Source organism: Cryptomeria japonica, chromosome 6 (assembly GCF_030272615.1).
Source record: "Cryptomeria japonica chromosome 6, Sugi_1.0, whole genome shotgun sequence".
NCBI lineage: Eukaryota > Viridiplantae > Streptophyta > Pinopsida > Cupressales > Cupressaceae > Cryptomeria > Cryptomeria japonica.
This window is the reverse complement of record NC_081410.1, coordinates 239,003,183-239,026,583: the sequence shown is the minus strand read 5'-3', so window position 1 is coordinate 239,026,583 and position 23,401 is coordinate 239,003,183.

Genomic DNA, 23,401 nt, shown 5'->3' with positions numbered 1-23,401 from the left:
TTAGGTGGAGGAACATTCAAATCTTTCAAGGCATCTTGTAACATTCCATGATGAGCGGAAGAAGTTTGGATCAAATCCCAAAGGGATATCTTAGCAGGGGTAGCTTTAAGTTGTTCTATGAGATCATATTCCTTACCAAGAACTTGTGAAATCCAAGGAGCTTGAGGAAGAATAGGTTGGGAAGGAAGAAGTGAAGTTGGGATAACTAGAGGAGGATTAGGTTGCCTATTGTTTCTTGTACTATAAGTATGGGCCACCGCATGATAACTCTCTCTAGTTAATTGCTTAGCATACTCATAAGGGCTCTTAGTAGAATAACCTCCTTGCACAGTAATAATAGGTTTCTTAGGAGTGCAAAAAGAATCATTAGCATAACCGCCTTGAACCACTAAGATAGGCTTATTTAAAGGTTGAGAATTTTGAGAAGGACAAGCACCTTGGACAGTGAAGAGAGGTTTGTTAGGTGTTTCATTCACATGTATCAAATTGATTGAGGATGGTTTAGAGGAATGAACAAAAGTGTTGGAAGAATTATTGATAGTCTTCTCTTGCACTAAAATCTCATCACGAATTAAATCAATTTTAGGAGAGAGACAACGGGTAGGCATTGATGTCCTAGTAGGAAGAGGAAAGGTCATATCATCCTCTATCATCAAATGATCTACATGGGGAATAAAATCTCTAGGAGAAGAGTCAACATTACTCTCTAAAGTCTCACTTTTGAGAGGGAGATCTTTGAAAGAGATGTTAACCATCTTGCTTTGAACTAGGGTTTCCTTATGAGTAGGACCAAGTTGAGGAGAGGGAGATGCTTTTTTAGAGGGAGAATAATTGATATTCAAGGAAGGTGAGAAACTATCAAGGGAGAGAGAATAATCTACACCTTCTTCTAATGGTTCATCCCAAATAGTGAGGTTGTTGAAAGGAATGTTTGAAGTATTGTCAATTTCGGGAGAGGAGATAACATTGTTTATTAATTCCTCATCCTTCGGAGGGAGAGCATCAATAGATGTGTTAAACTCATCCTCTTTCCTCAAAATATCTTCAATATGATCTTTAGGGGAGAGAGAATTAAGGAAATTGCTTATTATTTCATCTTCTTTCTCTAAGGGATGCTTATGGGTAAGACAAACTTTAGGAGAAGGGTAAGCATTTATCATTAATTCATCATCTCTAGTGGGAATTTTGTTGGAAAAGGAAATACCATCACTAGGAAATGTAGGGATAATGTCATCTTCTTGCACAAAAGGATCCTCATGAAGGGAGTTTTTTTTAGGAGGAACATGAACATATTTCTCCAAAGATTCATGCTTAGGAAGGAGATCTTTGAAAGAAGTGTTCATAACCTCTTGTTGAACTAACATGCCCCCATTGGAAGGACCAAATTTAAGAGAAAATAAGTCTATGTCCATCAATACCTTTTCACTTAGAGAGGCATCATGTAGGGAAGGTGAAGTAACATTAAGAAAGGTGTTTATGATATCATTCTCTTCCTCTAGGATAGCTAAATAGGAAGGGCACATTTTAGGAGAGTTGTCAAGATCACTCTTAAAGTATTCATCCTTAGAGCATGGGAAAGTCTCAAAGGGATTGGTAGAAACTCTTTTAGGCACTAAAATGTTGTTATAGATAGGGGGAGGTTCTTTAGGAGAAGGAAAAATTGAAACAAGGGAAGCTAACCCATTATCACATCTATGAAATGAATGCATCATGACAACAATTTTCCTCTTTCAAATGATAACACATGCAAAATAGAAGGAAATGTTTAATTTTAACCAATGCAAGCACTTAGAATGTAGATTTAGAAAATGAAATTTATGATTCAAATGAGTTCCTAAATCAGATTTGAAATTATTGATCCCAATTAAGCTATCCACAAGTTCAACTTTGAATTGAAAAAATTAGGGTTTTAGCAAAAATTTCTTCTAAATTTTTTTGAATCTTGCAATAAATTAAGACTTGTAAATACAAATTTGAATTTGAAAAAAAAACACATAAATCAGAATTAGAGAAGATTGGAGTTCACGTTGGGTTCACCAAAATGTGTGGGAGAAAAAGTGACACTAAGCAAACATGCCCTAATCTCACTTTCAACCACACACTTGTGGAATACGAAAGAGCCTAGAGGTATCACACAATTGGCTACTTCTTCTTGTGGAAGAGAGAGAAACGGGCTACCTATTAGGATTTCTATTCCTTTGTTGTAATTGAAAGATAAAATGATGCAAGTTCAATCCCTAACCCCAAAGTGCAAGTATGAACTAATAACAAGATTACAGAATTGAACTTAAATGATGGAAAGCTATAAACACAAGGATAAGACAAGAATGAAAATGCATACCCGGAGTTAAAATTTGACTGAACATGTTCGGGATGGGGGCGCAGGCGCCACTGTCCTGATTCTGCCCCTGAAACTGCTCCGGAAACTGTTGTTTTGCACTTTGGAAAAAGCTGTCAAAAATGCTGAAAATGTTGTCTGTCAGGAGGACCAGGGCGCCCAGCGCCCCTGTCCTGGCAAGACCAGGGCACCCCACGCCCCTGTCCTAGTCTTTTGCTCTGAGATTTGGTGTGAAGTTCGGTCTCCGTCTGCTTCTTCCAGATCTATAACTTGCGGCGTCGTCCGAGTCCCGAAACCTGCACTTATATCTGAAAAGGTGTTTGGGTGGCTATATAGGGTTTTGCCTTAGTCAAACCCCCACTTCGGTGATTTCCACCTCCACGAATAGCCAAGTTGTATTGTAAAATGTATTGTGTGTGCAGACCTAGTGTGTGTGCAAGGTCCTTAAATGCAAGAAAGCAAACTAGAGCAACCTAGAAAGTAAACCCTAATTGCTTGTAAATGATAATGTAAATGCTCTAAATCAAGATGCAAAGTGATCTAAAGCATGAATAAAGGATATATTGAAGCTTATGCAAAGACATGAAAACAACATGAAATCATACCCAACCCTCAAGGGAGGAGTACAAGCCAATCTTCAGTCGGTAATCTCCTATTGTTCTTCAATGTCTTCCAAGCCCTAAATGGATGAATGAAATTGATAAATGCTTGATAGAAGGATGTTGAATGTTGTTGAAGTCTTCAAAGATCTGCTCTTTCGCTGCCTATGAGGTTCCTGAAAACCAAAATCGGATCCCTTCAAATGAAGAAAGAGAGCTCTTATGTATGAAACCCTAGGTCTTAATTTCATCTTTTGGCTGACCTAGAGATTGAATATCCCGCCAATTTCTTGGGGTTAAGCTTTATTTTATGATTGGATCGTGCTCCTAAAATTTCGGGAAAAATGTCCGGGACCATGTTGCACTCCGGGCGCCATGGTCCCGACAACTTTTCACCAAATTTTCAGGGCCGTCGGATATGATGATTTTAGAGTGAATCCCGAAGTTACAGCTGATTTCGAGATGTTTTGACCCTCGAAATCAAGCCCCCAAGTTCAAAATAGGACCTAATTAGGGTTTTTGATTAAATGATGTATAGGAGGAATAAAATGAAAAGGGCACACTTTAATGAAAGGGCCCAACTTTATGATATGGGAGATGATAAAATAGAACCTTAGACCTAATTAATTTGATTAATTAAGTACTAAAGGGGAAATGCAATGCAAAAAACAAAATGCGCCAAGGCGGGTGCTAAACTAGGTGTGAAATTGTACCACCCTAGCAAGTGCGTACAATTTACGACGCTACAGTTTCATAGTTGGTTAATGTGCTTCAAGAGTTTCTTGGTCGTATAGGGCCAAGACAAGTTACCCATGGACACAGATCACAAGCTTATAGAGAGTGCAAGAGGCAGTGTTTTATTCATTTTTGAGCTTCTCAGGCAGCATAGTGTTCTCGGTGGAACTCTCGTGGAAGCAATTTTTCATGGATACAATAGAGGGAGTTGTTTCACTTGTGGTCAACATGGACATTATGCAATGAGTTGTCTTCAATGATCTACTCAGGTACCTATTTGGAGGTCAACAAGCTACTTTGGTAACCATACACATACTATAGCATCAAGAGTTGATCCTCAGAGGTTGCACCATGGAGTAGGTAAGGGTCCAATTGGGCCCAAATGTTGATTTTTGGTGTTTTGGAAGGATGCAATGCAATTGAGAGAGTTATTCTTCCTACTTGTTTTAGGCTTCCAAGAGTAAGCCTGCAACAAGGGGGAAGGACGTAGTGTCCTTCCTTGATTTATCTTTTTCTTTTGTGCTTCAATAGACTATTTTGTCATAGCATAGACTATCTTGTGATGCTTGGATTAGATTATTGTGGATTTACATGTGATTTAGATGCTTTGTTATGGATTTTGGACATATTATATTAAATTTGACATTACTATTTCATGTGGATGATGGCATTATGGATTGTTATATGTGTTATTTTGATGGTAGGTTCTTATTTGATGACTTATATGCACCCTTTCTATGTGTTGTTTATACTCTCTTATGATGATTTGAGGATATTTTATGATGTACTAACCCTAATTCATGATGTGAGATTGATTATGATATTGCTTAATTGTTTGTGAGTGTCCTCTACTATCTTTGTGATAGGGACAATGTCACATCACTCATCATGAGCGGGATGTGCCATTACGATTCTCTACCACTTGCCTGTATTATATATTGTATATGTTGTATCATGGCTTTGTGGATGTAGGATTTGCAAGTACCAGACATCGACTCCACCTAACTTCACAGGTCTTAGCATGTCTTATCCTAATGGAAAGTTGATTGGAGATGACATGAAAACCCATTCTACACTCTAGGTTTAAGATTTATTTCCCTTGTCAGTCTTGTGTGAGTTGTCGTTCAATGTTGAGTGATCACTTGGGTGCCTTTTTTATGGTATGCCTGAAGTGTTGTATGTATTGATTGGTTTAATTATTAAGTTATCAAGTAATTTATATAGTTTAATAATGTTAAATTAAATTAATAGATTACATAGTTTATAATAATAAAAGAAATAAATGAAAATTAATAACAATAATAATCTAGTAAAGATAATGACACTAAATCCAGGAACGAAAATGTGCAAAAATGGCAGTGAGTGATTTTTCCATCCCAATTTTCTCTGTGGAAATCGCCAGATCTTCTCCACCAACAATGGTTTTTTGAGCAGACTAAATATGCGCTCAGATATGGCAACCCGGGGATTAGGGCTCCCTTGCCTCAGGAGCAGACAGAATGGCAAGTGGTGAAACCTAGGAGGGCTCGCAGGGCAACCATGAAAAACCCTCCAAGGGCTATGAATGGTAGGGAATGCGGCCATGGTAATTCTAGGTTGACTACTTCCAATAGGTTCAATTAGCTGCAAAATCTTGAGGAAGGTTATTTAAAACCAGATCCCTAGGCTAGCCTTTTTTCAGAAAATAATAGTAGAAGAAAGTTTTAAAATCCCAGAAGGTCGGTTGAAACTCAATCTGCAACTAAGGCTTCTTTAAGCAAGGGCAAGATATCCCTGTTGCCTCCTAAACCCTTAACGGCGGGATTGGGTTCAATCAGGGACCCTAACTCAGACTTGGTTAATATTTTAGAGATTAATGAGAGACTGGTTAAGTAGATTCAACAATCTTGCAAGGCCTTTGGAGTTTTTGCGAGATGGCAGGGTCTTGGAATTTCATCGGAGGTTATTGTAGATTGGTTTATGTCATCCTTCAATTGGATAGTAAGTATAGCTATACTGTCTGAAGGTTTTCTGTATATTGATTGTGGTAATTCAAGACACGAGAAGGAACTCTTAACAGGTAAATCCCTGACTTTCAAAGGTTTTGATTTTTGTTTTTTAGATTGGATTCTAGAAGTTAACCCTAATAATATACAATCTCTAAAGATAGATAGACCGGTATTGATACCTAACCTACTAGTCGAATTAATGGACATTGAAATTATTAGGAAAATTGGTAATCACATTGGCAAATTTATAGAAATCAGTGATAAATATAGGAAGTATGTGAACTGTGTGATGATAATTAATATGGACATTAGTGTTAAAACCTTAAAACCTATTGAGATTAAATCAGGGGTGTTGTCCTTCCATATATATCCTGAATTCTTCAAAGGGATTCTCAATCTAGACCCTGCATCGACTCCAGTTCTGCCTCCTTCTCAATTGAAATCCAGTAGGATTTGTGGGGTTGACATTAGTTTCAACCTAGAAAAGGGAGGGCTTGTGGTTGAGGAAATCCCTTTGCCAATTAGGCATATTGAGGAAACTAAGGATGCTGAGGATATTGAAGAAGGAGAATTTATCATTAACAAGGGATAGGAAGACTGTTCGATCCCTTCTTCTTCCAACCTCAGGGTTGAACCCTTACTTGATTTACCAGGAGTAACTACTAAGCTGGAGACTCCCCTTGTCTCAAAGGAAGAACCTCACTCTGCATCTACTGATGTGAATGGAGGAAAATTGGATGCTCTCCCTCTTCCCTCTGATCAGGCTATAAGAGTGGAAGACTACAACAACTCTAATGGCTCTCCCCATAGGAAAGCATGCTCTACTAATGAGGAGAGGGCAGTTCAAGATGAGGATCCTGCTCGCAAAGAGGAAGAGGTCAATTGAATTATTAACTATCTCTGTGAATCAGTCACCGAGGAAATCATGAATAAAATGTTGGACAAAATAATTGACAAGGAAGAGATTGTTCTTAAAAAAACCTGTTAGGTAAACAAATTATAGCCTTCTCCCCCCCCCGTGGTCTTAGATATAGAAGATCTCCTTCTAGATTTGAATAATAAGGAAAATGAAACTTTAGGTTTCAAGCTTTGGGAAGCTGATAAATCTACCCCGGATTGTGCTAAGCTCTTAAAAAAGAGGGGTAGGAAATCCCTTTTAGAGCTTCGAGCTAATGATAGCTCCGTGGAAGGTCAGGTAAAACTCATGAACATGTTTTATGCTGGGAAGGGGAAGGTCCTTCCCAAGGGCTCATGAAGATCATTTCTTGGAATGTTAGGGGTTTAAATGCCTCTAAAAAGAAGAGGCTAGTCAAACGATGTCTATCCTCTTTTAGCCCAGAATTAATTTTGCTTCAAGAGACTAAATTGGGAGATGTAGACTTAGCTTCATTTGGTAATCATCTAGGCTTTAGGCAGATTATAGGAACCCTAGGTATTGGGGCCTCCAGAGGTCTAGCTATTATCTGGGATCCTTGCAGTATCCTTCTTTCTGCCCTGGCATCCAATCTTAATTGGATGAGTGGGAGGGTAACTTGTCTCAAGAACAATCTAGAATTTGTTATTATAAATGTGTATGGGCCAATCCTTAATGATGATAAAAAAAAGTCTGGGAGGAAATTGAGAATTTCAAGAGCACCCTCAGTTAGGTATGTTTTATAGGTGGGGATTTTAATGCAATTTTGCATCAACATGAGAAGCAGGGAGGACTAGGCATTAATGCTCAGACTTCTCTAGACTTCGCTGATTGGATCCATAGGGGTGGTATTCTAGAGATCAATATGGTCAAGGATGCCTTTACTTGGAATAACCATAGGTTAGGTTTCAACAACATTGTAGAGAAATTGGATAGGTTCTTTGTTTTGGGAATTCTCATCAACTTTCCCTTCACTCTGGAAGCCTCACTTTTACCTTTTTCAGGATCAGATCACTTTCCCATTTTACTAGACATTCAGGGGGAAGCTAGCCCAAAGAGATGTCCTTTTAAATTCGAGAACATGTGGCTTAAGGATGACCATATCTTGGATCTTCTAAAAGAGTGGTGGAATGGGGCCATGGTCTTAGGGTCTAGGATTTTCAAGGTTGTTAACAAACTTAAGATTTTCAAGCAGAATCTCATTCTATGGAATAGGGAGCGCTTTGGTAATATCTTCAATAAGAAAGCTTAGGTGAAAGATGAGTTGGTAGTAGTTAATGAGAAATTAATGAGATATGGGTTGGATGAGACTTTGTTTCTCAAAGAGAAGAAACTTATGGTGGACCATGAATCCATTCTTGCCAAAGAAGAAATCTTTTGGAAACAAAAATCTAGAGAGACTTGGTTGGAGGCAGGTGATAAGAATACCAAATTTTTCCATAATAGTGTAAGGATGAGAAGAGTTAGAAACCATATCTCTATAATTAAGGTAAGTAATGGCTCTGAGGTGACTAATCCTATAATCATTGCGAAAGAGGTTGTTGATTTCTTTTCCCTTATCCTAAACTCTGATTGGAGCCCTCACAACTTAGACCAAGACATGTTTATCAAGAGCATCCCTAGGCTTTTGAATAAGGAACATTCTAATGTTCTAAATGCCAAATTTTCTTTAGCAGAAGTTGAAGCTGCTCTTAAGAAAATGAGCCCAGACAAATCCCCTGGGCCAGATGGCTTTCCTACTAGCTTCTTCCAAGTATGTTGGCCCTTTCTTGGTGAGGAAGTTACGACAGCTCTAGAAGGAATGAGAAATTTAGGCAACATCCTCAAAGAAATCAATCACCTTTTTTACCCTTATCCCTAAAAATGACAAACTAGAGCATTTTGATCAATTCTGACCTATAGCCCTATAATACTATTTATAAACTTTTCACCAAAACTCTAGCTAATAGGCTTCATAAACTCCTCCCTCTGTTGATCAGTGAGGAACATACAAGTTTTTTCCCTAGGAGATCTATTTATGATGAGGTCATTATAGCTTAGGAGGCTATCCACTCTGTCCAGAAAAATGGGAACCCTAGTATGCTCTTAAAGTTAGATATTAGGAAAGCTTATGATAAGGTGAATTGGAGATTTCTATGTAGATGCTTAGAAGCTTTTAGCTTCCCAGCTACATGGATCAATCTGAATTTTGAATGTATATCTACGCCTAAATTATTTGTTCTGATCAATGGTACCTTCAGATCTAGGGGTTTGAGGCAGGGTGACCCCCTCTCCCCTTTTCTCTTTATTATTATGGCTGAAGCATTGGGTAGACCGGTCTCCAGAGCTAGGGAGGCTAGCCAGTTGACAGGGATTAGAATTACTAGTAACCTTGACCCTATAACGCACCAACAATTTGTTGATGACACTATGTTATATGGGTGTAGCAATCTAAGTGAGGCCCAGGCTTTCAAGCTTATCTTGGATTCATACTCTAATGCCTCTAGTTAGGAAATCAATCCAGCTAAGTCTGAAGTCTTCTTTTTTAATACGCAAGCTAGTGTTCAAACTAGCATTTGTGGCATTCTGAATTTTAATCTAGGAAGCCTCCCCTGTAAATATCTTGGACTGCCCTTGGATAAGGGCTCAGGGTCTGCTAATCTATGGGATGGATTAGTCGATAAGATCAAAAATAGGATAGCAACCTGGAAAGGTAGGCGGCTATCCTCTGCAGGTAGATTCACATTAGTTAAATCGGTTCTAGCAGCTATGCCTATCTACCAACTCTCATGTTTTATCCCGCCTTAGTCTAAAAAGGAAGCATTAAATAGACATCTAAGATCCTTCTTTTGGCAAGGGACGGAAGCAAAGAAATGTATCTCCTTAATGGCCTGGGATAAGATTTTTAGGCCCAAGTCTGCAGGGGGTATTGAGATTAAGGATATTAAAGTTTAGAGAAAGGCGTTAGGAGCTAAATTAGTATGGAAAATTTTTAGGTCTCCCCATCTAAAATGGGCCAAAATCCTCTTTCATAAGTATCTCTGAGGTAGAGACCATATGAGCCTCTTCAAAAATCCATCACCACCGAGAGGCTCGCGTATTTGGAATTTTATGTTGGATTGTAGGAATATCATCTCAGACAAATTGACTTGGAATCTGGGTAAGGGTGATAAAACCCTCTTCTGGTCAGACTCTTGGGGTGGTTTTCCAGTCCTTCAGCATCAAGCTAAGTTGGAGTCTTCAAGAGCACTATTTGAATCTATTTGGGGCAGGTATGTCAAGGACTATATCTCGCCCTTAGAGGGTGACTTAGCTATGGGCTGGTCCTGGAGATCCCTTGATCAGGAAAACATTCCGGCTAGGGAGAAACTACTGCTTCAAGATATCCTTAAGAAAAGGATGGTTACTTTCAATTTAGGGTTAGATTCTGTGGTTTGGGATGACTCAAAATTGGGGGAATATTCCTCAAAGGATGGCTATAATGTCCTCCTTAATCAACATGTCTCCTCGGCCACCATGGTTCCATTAGCCTTGTGTTGGGATAAGATGTGTCTGCCTAAGGCTAGGGTCTTCTCTTGGTTAGCCCTCTAGGGCAAGATTCTCACATCACATAAATTTTAAAAAATGGGCTATGAAGGTCCTAGTAGATGTCCTTTGTGTGAAGGGGCAGATGAAGATACAGATCATATCCTTCTCAATTGTAACTACACATCTAAATGTTGGATATGGTTGTGCAATAAATTAGGATGGTCCTCTACCTTTCCTAACTCCATCCTTGGAATGTTTCAAGCTTGGCCAACCCTTTTTAAGAATTCCCTTTATGGAGGGCTGTGGATCCTAGCTCTCTCTTTGGTAATCTGGGAACATTGGAAGGAACGCAATAGGAGGCTCTTTATGGAAAAGAAGATGGATTGCTCCCTTTTAGCAAACAAAATAGAAGCTTCAATAGTAAAACTTTTAAATAGAAGCATCTCTAAATTCCCTAGCAGCCTCTCTATAATGACCTATTGGGATGAGAAGATGAGAGGGAGATGGTTTGGTTTGAGGATCCCTCCCTTCATTGGTATTGGTAGCTCCAAAAATCAAGAGTTGAGGGATGATTGTAAGTGCATAACCCCTAAAAGAGGTTGGTTTAAGTTAAAATTTGATGGAGCATCGCGTGGTAATCCAAGTCCTGCAAGTATTGGATGTTGTCTCCATAATGAAGTAGGGAAGGAATTGGCTAGGGCAGCCAAACCCATAGGGATGGCATCCAACAATAGGGCTGAAATTTTAGCCCTCATTTAAGGTCTTCTTCTCTACCAAAACAGAGGCATTCACAAATTGGCTACTGAGGGAGACTCGGCCATTATCATTAATGGCCTTAGAAAAGGCTCCCTTCCTGATTGGATGCTTAATGCACTTTTGGCTAGAGCTCTCTGTCTCCTAATTTTTTTTGAGAAATTAACCTTCAACCATATCTATTGAGAAGGAAATTCTAGAGTGGATGCACTGGCTAATGTCGGAGTTGATGGTCAGTATATAAGTTAATAAAAGAATCCTTTCTCAGATTATTGCCTCGAGCCTTATAAGATTTTATGACTCTTAGTATGAAGATGTATATAGGGATATGCATATCTTTATAGACATACATTCATATATATCATTACTATTGAAATATATATTGTAATGCCCCACTAGGAAACCCCAAAGGGATAAGCCAAAACACAAGAATAGAGTGCAATAATTTTTTTATTTTTATTTTTTTAAGTTACACCACATTAAGATACAACAAGATAACAAAGATTCAGATTACATAGCGGAAGACATCAACTAAAAACTAAAGAGTTTCCCAACGAGATTACTTAAATTTCACAATTCACTAACTCACACAATTAATCCAATAAGCTGATTATCTTAATAACGAGATAATTCTTAATCAGGATAATTTCTTTCAAAAGATGGAAATATAAATCACAAGCAAAGACTCATCCATTAAGATCTATTCATAATCTTCATTCAAGATTTTCATAAAAATACAAGCCATACATCTAATATTCTAACACACTAGAATTTCATCATAAACATAAGAGATCTTTTCAAGCATACTTAATCTCCTTAACAACAACTGAATATATTCCATTACTCTAAGTTACATTCTTTCGTATTCCAATCTACTGCATTTAAAAGACGATTGCATACATGCACCTACAATAAATCTCATCAAATCCACTTATCCATTCTAACATAAGCTAATCATACATGATAAAGCTGATTAATGGAAACATAAGAGAATAACATCACATAACGCCATAATGATCTCGGAGTTCACCCCTAAAGGGCTACATCTCCGGGTCTACTCAACTACAAGACCCCTTTGATAAATAATAAGGTTAGGAATACAAGAGGTTACACCATTACAATCCGGCCATCAAGGCGAAACATAAACAATATACAAGCGACCGCATTGGTCAATTAATACATAAACGATCCCTGAAAAGAAAAGGATCCAGCTGAACATAATCAAAGCTAAAACAAAGGTCCAGGAGAGCATCCACAAAACTGAGTCATCACCACCCAAGGTCTAACATGAAACCAGGTACTCACACGGGCATAGACAATAGGACAACCCACAAACGTGCTCCTAACAGGACAAAACGACAACACACTAGCGAACGTAGGGACAAGTGTCATCACACAACCTGGTACGGTTACCATGGCAGGTCTTCATAGGTCCCGGCCCCATACATTGGGTTACCCTGGCAACCTAATCCAAACCTCCGGTCCATCCAAGCCTCATGTGGACCCACACATCCTCTCGTGAAGACAAGGATGATGGTTTGCCATTTCAGGCCTTCTCACAGCATGTCGAGTCTATGTTATCACTCATCCCATGTGTGAGGCACATTATCTTACTTAGAGATTACATCCTAATCTACTGATAGGTTATCACTTATTAGACTCACTTTTGACGGGTTACCAAGCAGCCACTTTGGGCGCGGCCCCCAATCGAAAGCCACTTTCCCATACAACACTAGACTATACTCAGACGAACTCAAAAAACCAAGGAATAGACATGGTTAGACGAACGGAGTTCAAGAAGGAGGGAACAACCATCTGGTCAAACACGAATCATCATTTGACACCCACACCAAGGATATGACCAAACATGACACTACCACAAAACAACAGTCAACTCGGAACCGAGGACTGAAACGGGTACCCCAAGTCAATCCATACGATAGGGTCCTATCAAACAAAGCACGACTTGCCATTACATAAGCAAAAGTGAATACAGAAATTAAACTCGCAAACGCAATAATCGGAAAAGACAATATTTTCTCAAATTGATTTAAGCATAATAGTTGATCCAATTCTCTGATTGATCTAAGTTTTCAAAATGCATTGACGGAAAATCACCGTTACCAGGTGAGTACAATACCACAATTAGCAATAGTACCATTGTCTATTTCTCAAATAGAGGAAAAATATAAATTAACCATTCATTTTACTAAATGAGAATATCAGTAACTAACAATTTTCCCAAATGGTACTTAATTAAATTTCCAAAAGCACATCGTTTAAATTCATAATGTCCAAGGTTTAAATATTCATTTCTAACATTTCCAGATGGCCTATATCATTAAAATCTTCAAACCATATATATTCTTGAATAAAGTATGTTTTATCTCGAAATTTTTTCCAATACAAACAATATTTCATCTTCCCAAAAGATGCTCCCCTAATAATAGGTCCAAAAGAATTAAATATTAATTCACAAATATTTATAACCCTACGGTTAATAAAATATACACAATTAATATTTAATCCTGCATAATAATCTAATTAAGTATTAATCAACATATATACATTTATACTCATTGATAAATATATATATTAATATTAATTAATAATTAATTAAACACTTTATAAAAAAAAATTTTAAACTAATAAATTTATTTATTAATTTTTTTTTTTTTAACAACAAAAAAAAAATAATAAAAAAAAAATTACAAATTAACAAGGGGGAGGGGGGTTTCCACGTGGACCCCACGTGGTCCCCATGGGAAGCTCACGCAGCCCCCAAAGGGGAAGCGCTGCTTCCCAAGGGAGCACGCAGCTCTCCCAAGGGAGCGCTGCTATTCCCAAAGGGAAGCACGCACCTCCCTTGGGGTGCGCTGCTATCCTAATGGGATACGGAGCTCCCCATTAAAATATATATATATATATATATATATATATTTTTTTTTTTTATAATTTTCTCTTTTTTTTAAAAAAAAAGAATTGCTATAAGTAAAATACATACACAGCAAAAAAACACAGTCTCACAGAGACTAAAATAAAATATTTTTTTTTTCTTTTATTCTTCCATTGAAATTTTAAAATACCCAGATCAGGAAGGGGAAAAATTTCTCCAAAACCAACAGCATATTGGCCTAATAAGATTGATTAACATTCATATATCAACCAACAGGCAGATATTTCTGATTTAAAACTTGAATGAGAAGGCATTAACTTAGAATTTTAACAAATTTCATTGAAGAACAACCATTCTCAAGTTTATTTTTTTTAATTTTAAAAACAACTAGAGCAACCATTATCCAGAATTGAAATGGAAATAGAACAAGAAGGGATTGGATGGGAATTACAAACACAACTGTATCATTTTTCCCCAATAGCTGAGATTTTTATTTTTAATCTCCACAAACAGATTTCCTCAAAATCCAAAACAATTTCTGATAAGCAAAGAACCATAATATAAACCAGAATCTTACCTCTTATAGCAATCCTGGAAAAGATTCAGTGAGGAGCCCAACCTACAGGCTCAAGAAATTTCTCCTCCTCCAAAACCCCCAAATTTTCATCCAAAATGTTTTCCCAAAAATCTTTTTTTCCAACAAAAAAATTCCCTCCTCCATATTTTCCAAAAGTCTAGGTTATAAGAAAGAGTTGACCAAAATTTCAATTTTTTGGAATTAAAATTTTTTATTTAAAATAATTCACAAAAATGATTCTTTTAAACTATATCAACAGATTAAACTTGTCTTTCAAATTAAAAATTGATTTTCTCACTCAACTGAAATTTAACCTTTCTATTTCAAAAATGCCAAAAGATTAAATTAATTCTATTGCAATTAAATTTAAATCTTTCTTTTTCAACAACATATACAAAATGCATTTAATATTCAAAATCAACCATTTAATTGAACTTACTCCCAATTTAAGATGAGCAATCCAATATCAACGATAATCGCATAACGAAAGCCCGATTAATTTAGTCCATTAATCTTTAATGCACAACCACATATTTAATCAAATTAAATACTAAGGACTAATTAATCAGTTTAACCATACACACCAAGCACGCAAACTGAGAAGGTCAACCAAACAGACGACTCGCAAACCCAAACAAAAAGGGATATACCGACGATAACTGACGATGCTCACTTGAGCACGACTAAGGTCAACTAGGGTCTTACGACCACCTAATCCAACTCTAAGGATTAAAGAGGTACACTCAAACCTGTAAATCCAGGTGAAGACGAACCTCGCACTCATGCGGCGTTGTACCTGAAATCTCCTGCAACCAAGAGTCATACATGCATACATATATAAACTTAATGAAAGCGTTAGCCCGATATTAATACCACGAAAAAGGAACACTGAACAACTTGCATACAACTAGTGTGAAAACCACATCAACAGCTATGCATTAACTCAAACATCTGACTTTAACATTCTATTAAGATAAACTAACCAAGATTAGAAATTGATTGGGGCAGGGGTACTACATTCTCCCCCGCTAGGTTCCGACTTACTCCTGGAAGTCGTAAGGCTAGATGGAGAACATGTCGTACGCATCAGCCCTGAAACTCATTCAACAAAGATCAAATTGCACATAGAAATCTTTCCATAAATAAATGAAATATTACTGCTAAATCCTTTACAAATGCCACTACTCATTGGCAAGATACATCTAAATCCATACATTCCTTAAAATATTCTAGGAATTATCCACAATCATAGCAGAGAAACAAGAACTTTCTCCCTTTCATTACACCAAATTAAAGCATTACAAAGAGGTAAACAACAATTACCATAATCATCTATCAAACATGATAAGAAAACATGCCATCAAGATCAATTTCCTATTACCAATACATCTTTTTCATAAACTTTATAACATAGAACTAGCTTAAAATATCAATTTCTACAACCAATTTAACTTTCATGAAATAAGAGCAACATAAATAACTCAATTGTTTACACTTGCCAGGCATATAAAAACCTTTCTAATGACTATGTCCCGTAACATCGTGACAAGTTAACACAATTTACTCCATGATACAAATAATGACCATCCACATAATTGGAATGCATAACTCAAAAGGCCACATGTGAGCATGTCTAATGCTCGGTCAAAGATAACATGCATGATCAGCATCTCCATGCCTGATCCCATAACAACAATATGATCATAAATATCCAATATCTCACTCAAAGGCTTGATGGTGCTAGGGTACACCATAGCGGTGCTACCTTCCATACAAGACCTTTGTGAACATCCCTTGTTGAGCAAGGTGGTTAGCCTCCAAGAGATAGTCACCACACATAGGTAGGTAGTGGATCCTAGCTACATCACAGCCTCACATACCCCCATCCTCAAGGTTCCCTACATCAACTTCCTCGCACACACTCTACCAAATCCGTATCATATGTCCTTGGAGAGGAATTTCACATTTCAACACAAGACCAACATACGAAAACAATAAGGATAAACCAGTTTAGCCACCAAAGTACAGATGAATAAAGATAATAAATCATCAATTCCAACAGTAAGGCAAGAAAATAATCCAGAATTGCAACACCAAATCAAAAGTGCAAAAGATCACAAGATCGTGGCTAAACCTTCAAAGTCAAAGTAAAATAAATTGCTGATCCCCAAAGAAATAATAAGAATATCACAACTGCACATAACATCACTATGTGACTAACATCTAGCCACCAACGAGGAAGGAAGGAACAACTAACTAGCTATTGTAGTAGCTCATCATGTGGTGCGACATAGTCACACTACCCACATGGCATGGCGGTGTGCACCTCGACATCACCCCGCATCACGTCATCACGCGGCATGGCAATACCCCAAGCGGAGAAAACATGCAATGGGCATATCTCGCATGGTAGTGTACCTCACGAAAAAAGCACGCGCAGGTCACATCTCGCATAGCGACGTATCTAGAAGGATACTTGCCGGAAGTCAGAGGTATACATGACTAGGGTCCACCCACATGCCCACCAACACATACTAACTGGCAGCACATGTGAATAAACCTACCTTTCATGAAGACAAGGCAAAGGATCCTCCAAATTACACCATCACTATGCTCAAGAATCACCATCGAAATGCTCAAATAAAGGAGAGGAATAGGCTGCCACATATAAACCTATAAAATAGATTCATCAAAAGGGAAAGTATTGAGTACACCTTTGATACAGTTTAATAGTACAACTATATCATTCCTCGAAGTAGAGAAGCTAAAGTCGCTTCGTGCCGACATTACTCGTACGCCAATCCATACTATTCAAGGAATGGTTACTTTGAATACTACCCCTTAACATACTGAGTTACCCACAACCCGAGGTTTGGTACTCAGTAGGGAAACAAATAAGCAACATCACATAAACAGTATGGTTTCCCATACTCATAAGCAACATATCCTCCATGGTTGATTACTTCACCAATCCATGGGCACATATAATAAGTACTGGTTTCTTACAATATACACGAAAACACCAGTACTGGTTTAGTCACATTTACGAGGAGTACTTTTCAGTACGCTAACATCTATTCAAGGAAGATTTTAATTATGCTTTCTATATAAATAACTGAATCATGTTTACTCTAGATACAAGTACTGAAATTATTAACAATTCACAATTACATAAGGAAATAACATCATTCCTATATCTTTCTCAAATTTCACTAAGCATTCGTAACTAATTACTAGCTAAGCAAATTCTTTTCTCAAAGAGGACTTTCATCTTTCAATATGAAGCCAAAATGCAATAGTACAATTTCACATGTTTTATAACCATTCTATTTAAATCAATGCATTCTTTAATACCATTTCTAAAAATCTCATGATTAGGCAAAGAGAAGGGAAAGAGAGTTTGATAATCAAACTGTTTCTTACAAAGACACAAGATCAATCAATGTCACACTACATCATAAAATTTCTCACTATAAGCCTATCATTTTAATTACACGGTTTTTCATTTCACTACCATTTTAGAAGGATGCCAAACAACCTAACAAAACACTTCCAATAATTATGGTTGCAATAGGAGGTTCTAGTTTTCCAAACAAAACAGAGATCAAGACAGGCAATCTTTTCGATAATACCAGACCTCTTGAGAACACTCTCTTATACTTAATACAATACAGACACATGTCATAAATTGCAACCTATTATAGAAATCACATTACGATCAAAAGATAAGCAAGGAGCTATCACCCAATTAAAACATATTAATGCATACACATCAAACAAGCTTTTCATTCGCACTTTCTAAACACATTAAGGTAATTACATATACCCAAAAGCGAGTTCAATGGAGCATTTGCTAAAATAAATCTTCAATCAAATTGGTTTAATGAAACACATCAAACAATCTTTCGGGGAACACAATAATACTCTCTTGAAGCTACAATTACATGCTCCTTTTTAATACTTCTTCTACAAACCAAACAGTTTCACATAATTCAACTATTCACATAGTAATACACCTCGCTTAAGATAAAATTTAATTATGTTACTCCTACAAAATACACATGGAGAATACTTTAAACGTACACATACAGTTTTCTCCTAATAACCAAAATAAATTTTTAAACCCATAGCCCTTTAATAATCTAAAAACATAAGCGTCATAAGGCTCACACAAGGGTTCAAGAAGTCACACCCTTTTCTCTCTCGCAAACAAGAAAACTTGAATCAAAGATAATTACACATATCCTAATCATTTTAATTTCTAGAGAGAGAGAGAGAGGAATGGTGATGATCATTTAATTTTCTAAAAAATAAGCATTCAATAATTGTCATACTAGTCCTTCAAGTGGACAACACTAAGCTAGATCATAATCTTAAACAAACACAATTCACACTTTCAGATTCAAGACAAGCACTGACCAACCCAAATGGATTAGTCTATAGAGTACAACACTCAAAAAGGAAGGTACATACGAATCTCTTTCAGAATAAGAGTAATCGTAGACCCAGACATCAATAAGCAAACAATGCACATATAAACACTCAAACACCAACATCGAGAAGGTGAAAACAAGGTGTGAACACACACATGTTACACACAAGTTAAGGTCTGCTCAATCACTCACATGCAAAAGGGAGGACAAGCATACACATAAGGTCGATACACCTCACACCAATAGAGGGCACACGCGACACCAGAGATCCCAGTGTTTGCAACTTGGCTCTGATACCAAATGTAATGCCCTGCTAGGAAACCCCAAAGGGATAAGCCAAAACACAAGAATAGAGTGCAATAATTTTTTATTTTTTTTAAAGTTACACCACATTAAGATACAACAAGATAACAAAGATTCAGATTACATAGCGGAAGACATCAACTAACACCTAAAGAGTTTCCCAACGAGATTACTTAAATTTCACAATTCACTTAACTCACACAATTAATCCAATAAGCTGATTATCTTAATAACGAGATAATTCTTAATCAGGATAATTTCTTTCAAAAGATGGAAATATAAATCACAAGCAAAGACTCATCCATTAAGATCTATTCATAATCTTCATTCAAGCTTGTCATAAAAATACAAGCCATACATCTAATATTCTAACACACTAGAATTTCATCATAAACATAAGAGATCTTTTCAAGCATACTTAATCTCCTTAACAACAACTGAATATATTCCATTACTCTAAGTTACATTCTTTCATATTCCAATCTACTGCATTTAAAAGACGATTGCATACATGCACCTACAATAAATCTCATCAAATCCACTTATCCATTCTAAAATAAGCTAATCATACATGATAAAGCTGATTAAAGGAAACATAAGAGAATAACATCACATAACGCCATAATGATCTCGGAGTTCACCCCTAAAGGGCTACATCTTCGGGTCTGCTCAACTACAAGACCCCTCTAATAAATAATAAGGTTAGGGATACAAGAGGTTACACCATTACAATCCGGCCATCAAGGTGAAACATAAACAATATACAAGCGACCGCATCGGTCAATTAATACATAAACGATCCCTGAAAAGAAAAGGATCCAGCTGAACATAATCAAAGCTAAAACAAAGGTCTAAGAGAGCATCCACAAAACTGAGTCATCACCACCCAAGGTCTAACATGAAACCAGGTACTCACATGGGCATAGACAATAGGACGACCCACAAACGTGCTCCTAACAGGACAAAACGACAACACACTAGCGAACGTAGGGACAAGTGTCATCACACAACCTGGTACGATTACCATGGCAGGTCTTCATAGGTCTGGGCCCCATACATTGGGTTACCCTGGCAACCTAATTCGAACCTCCGGTCCATCCAAGCCTCATGTGGACCCACACATCCTCTCGTGAAGACAAGGATGATGGTTTGCCATTTCAGGCCTTCTCACAGCATGTCGAGTCTATGTTAGCACTCGTCCCATGTGTGAGGCACATTATCTTACTTAGAGATTACATCCTAATCTACTGATAGGTTATCACTTATTAGACTCACTTTCGACGGGTTACCCAACAGCCACTTTGGGCGCGGCCCCCAATCGAAAGCCACTTTCCCATACGACACTAGACTATACTCAGACGAACTCAAAAAACCAAGGAATAGACATGGTCAGATGAACGGAGTTCAAGAAGGAGGGAACAACCATCTGGTCAAACACGAATCATCATTCGACACCCACACCAAGGATATGACCAAACATGACACTACCACAAAACAACAGTCAACTCGGAACCGAGGACTGAAACGGGTACCCCAAGTCAATCCATACGATAGGGTCCTATCAAACAAAGCACGACTTGCCATTACATAAGCAAAAGCGAATACAGAAATTAAACTCGCAAACGCAATAATCGGAAAAGATAATATTTTCTCAAATTGATTTAAGCATAATAGTTGATCCAATTCTCTGATTGATCTAAGTTTTCAAAATGCATTGACGGAAAATCACCGTTACCAGGTGAGTACAATACCACAATTAGCAATAGTACCATTGTCTATTTCTCAAATAGAGGAAAAATATAAATTAACCATTCATTTTACTAAATGAGAATATCAGTAACTAACAATTTTCCCAAATGGTACTTAATTAAATTTCCAAAAGCACATCGTTTAAATTCATAATGTCCAAGGTTTAAATATTCATTTCTAACATTTCCAGATGGCCTATATCATTAAAATCTTCAAACAATATATATTCTTGAATAAAGTATGTTTTATCTCGAAATTTTTTCCAATACAAACAATATTTCATCTTCCCAAAAGATGCTCCCCTAATAATAGGTCCAAAAGAATTAAATATTAATTCACAAATATTTATAACCCTACGGTTAATAAAATATACACAATTAATATTTAATCCTGCATAATAATCTAATTAAGTATTAATCAACATATATACATTTATACTCATTGATAAATATATATATTAATATTAATTAATAATTAATTAAACACTTTATAAAAAAAACTTTTAAACTAATAAATTTATTTATTAATTTTTATTTTTTTAACAACAAAAAAAATAATAATTAAAAAAAAATTACAAATTAACAAGGGGGAGGGGGGTTTCCACGTGGACCCCACGTGGTCCCCATGGGAAGCTCACGCAACCCCCAAAGGGGAAGCGCTGCTTCCCAAGGGAGCACGCAGCTCTCCCAAGGGAGCGCTGCTGTTCCCAAAGGGAAGCACGCACCTCCCTTGGGGTGCGCTGCTATCCTAATGGGATACGGAGCTCCCCATTAAAATATATATATATATATATATTTTTTTTAATAATTTTCTCTTTTTTTTAAAAAAAAAGAATTGCTATAAGTAAAATACATACACAGCAAAAAAACACAGTCTCACAGAGACTGAAATAAAATAATTTTTTTTTCTTTTATTCTTCCATTGAAATTTTAAAATACCCAGATCAGGAAGGGGAAAGATTTCTCCAAAACCAACAGCATATTGGCCTAATAAGATTGATTAACATTCATATATCAACCAACAGGCAGATATTTCTGATTTAAAACTTGAATGAGAAGGCATTAACTTAGAATTTTAACAAATTTCATTGAAGAACAGCCATTCTCAAGTTTATTTTTTTTAATTTTAAAAACAACCAGAGCAACCATTATCCAGTATTGAAATGGAAATAGAACAAGAAGGGATTGGATGGGAATTACAAACACAACTGTATCATTTTTCCCCAATAGCTGAGATTTTTATTTTTAATCTCCACAAACAGATTTCCTCAAAATCCAAAACAATTTCTGATAAGCAAAGAACCAAAATATAAACCAGAATCTTACCTCTTATAGCAATCCTGGAAAAGATTCAGTGAGGAGCCCAACCTGTAGGCTCAAGAAATTTCTCCTCCTCCAAAACCCCCAAATTTTCATCCAAAATGTTTTCCCAAAAATCTTGTTTTCCAACAAAAAAATTCCCTCCTCCATATTTTCCAAAAGTCTAGGTTATAAGAAAGAGTTGACCAAAATTTCAATTTTTTGGAATTAAAATTTTTTATTTAAAATAATTCACAAAAATGATTCTTTTAAACTATATCAACAGATTAAACTTGTCTTTCAAATTAAAAATTGATTTTCTCACTCAACTGAAATTTAACCTTTCTATTTCAAAAATGCCAAAAGATTAAATTAATTCTATTGCAATTAAATTTAAATCTTTCTTTTTCAACAACATATACAAAATGCATTTAATATTCAAAATCAACCATTTAATTGAACTTACTCCCAATTTAAGACGAGCAATCCAATATCAACGATAATCGCATAACGAAAGCCCGATTAATTTAGTCCATTAATCTTTAATGCACAACCACATATTTAATCAAATTAAATACTAAGGACTAATTAATCAGTTTAACCATACACACCAAGCACGCAAACTGAGAAGGTCAACCAAACATACGACTCGCAAACCCAAACAAAAAGGGATATACCGACGATGACTGACGATGCTCACTTGAGCACGACTAAGGTCAACTAGGGTCTTACGACCACCTAATCCAACTCTAAGGATTAAAGAGGTACACTCAAACCTGTAAATCCAGGTGAAGACGAACCTCGCACTCATGCGGCATTGTACCTGAAATCTCCTGCAACCAAGAGTCATACATGCATACATATATAAACTTAATGAAAGCGTTAACCCGATATTAATACCACGAAAAAGGAACACTGAACAACTTGCATACAACTAGTGTGAAAACCACATCAACAGCTATGCATTAACTCAAACATCTGACTATAACATTCTATTAAGATAAACTAACCAAGATTAGAAATTGATTGGGGCAGGGGTACTACATATATGCATGGATATATAGGTATTAATGTTTTATAGCCATTGTATACTAAAAGGAATAAAATATTATGAGTCTTGTCTACCTTATCTATCTTGTCTAGCCTTTTAGTCACAATCTAGATTACTTTTATCTTAAGCTTTAGCCAATTTTTAGAGGAAGTTGCTTCCCTTTTTCAGACGTCCTTTGTTAGAAAAAACCCCCTCGATTAGTACCAATCTAATGGTATTTTAATAATGATGAAGTAACTTCCCTTCTGTGATTGAAAGCAA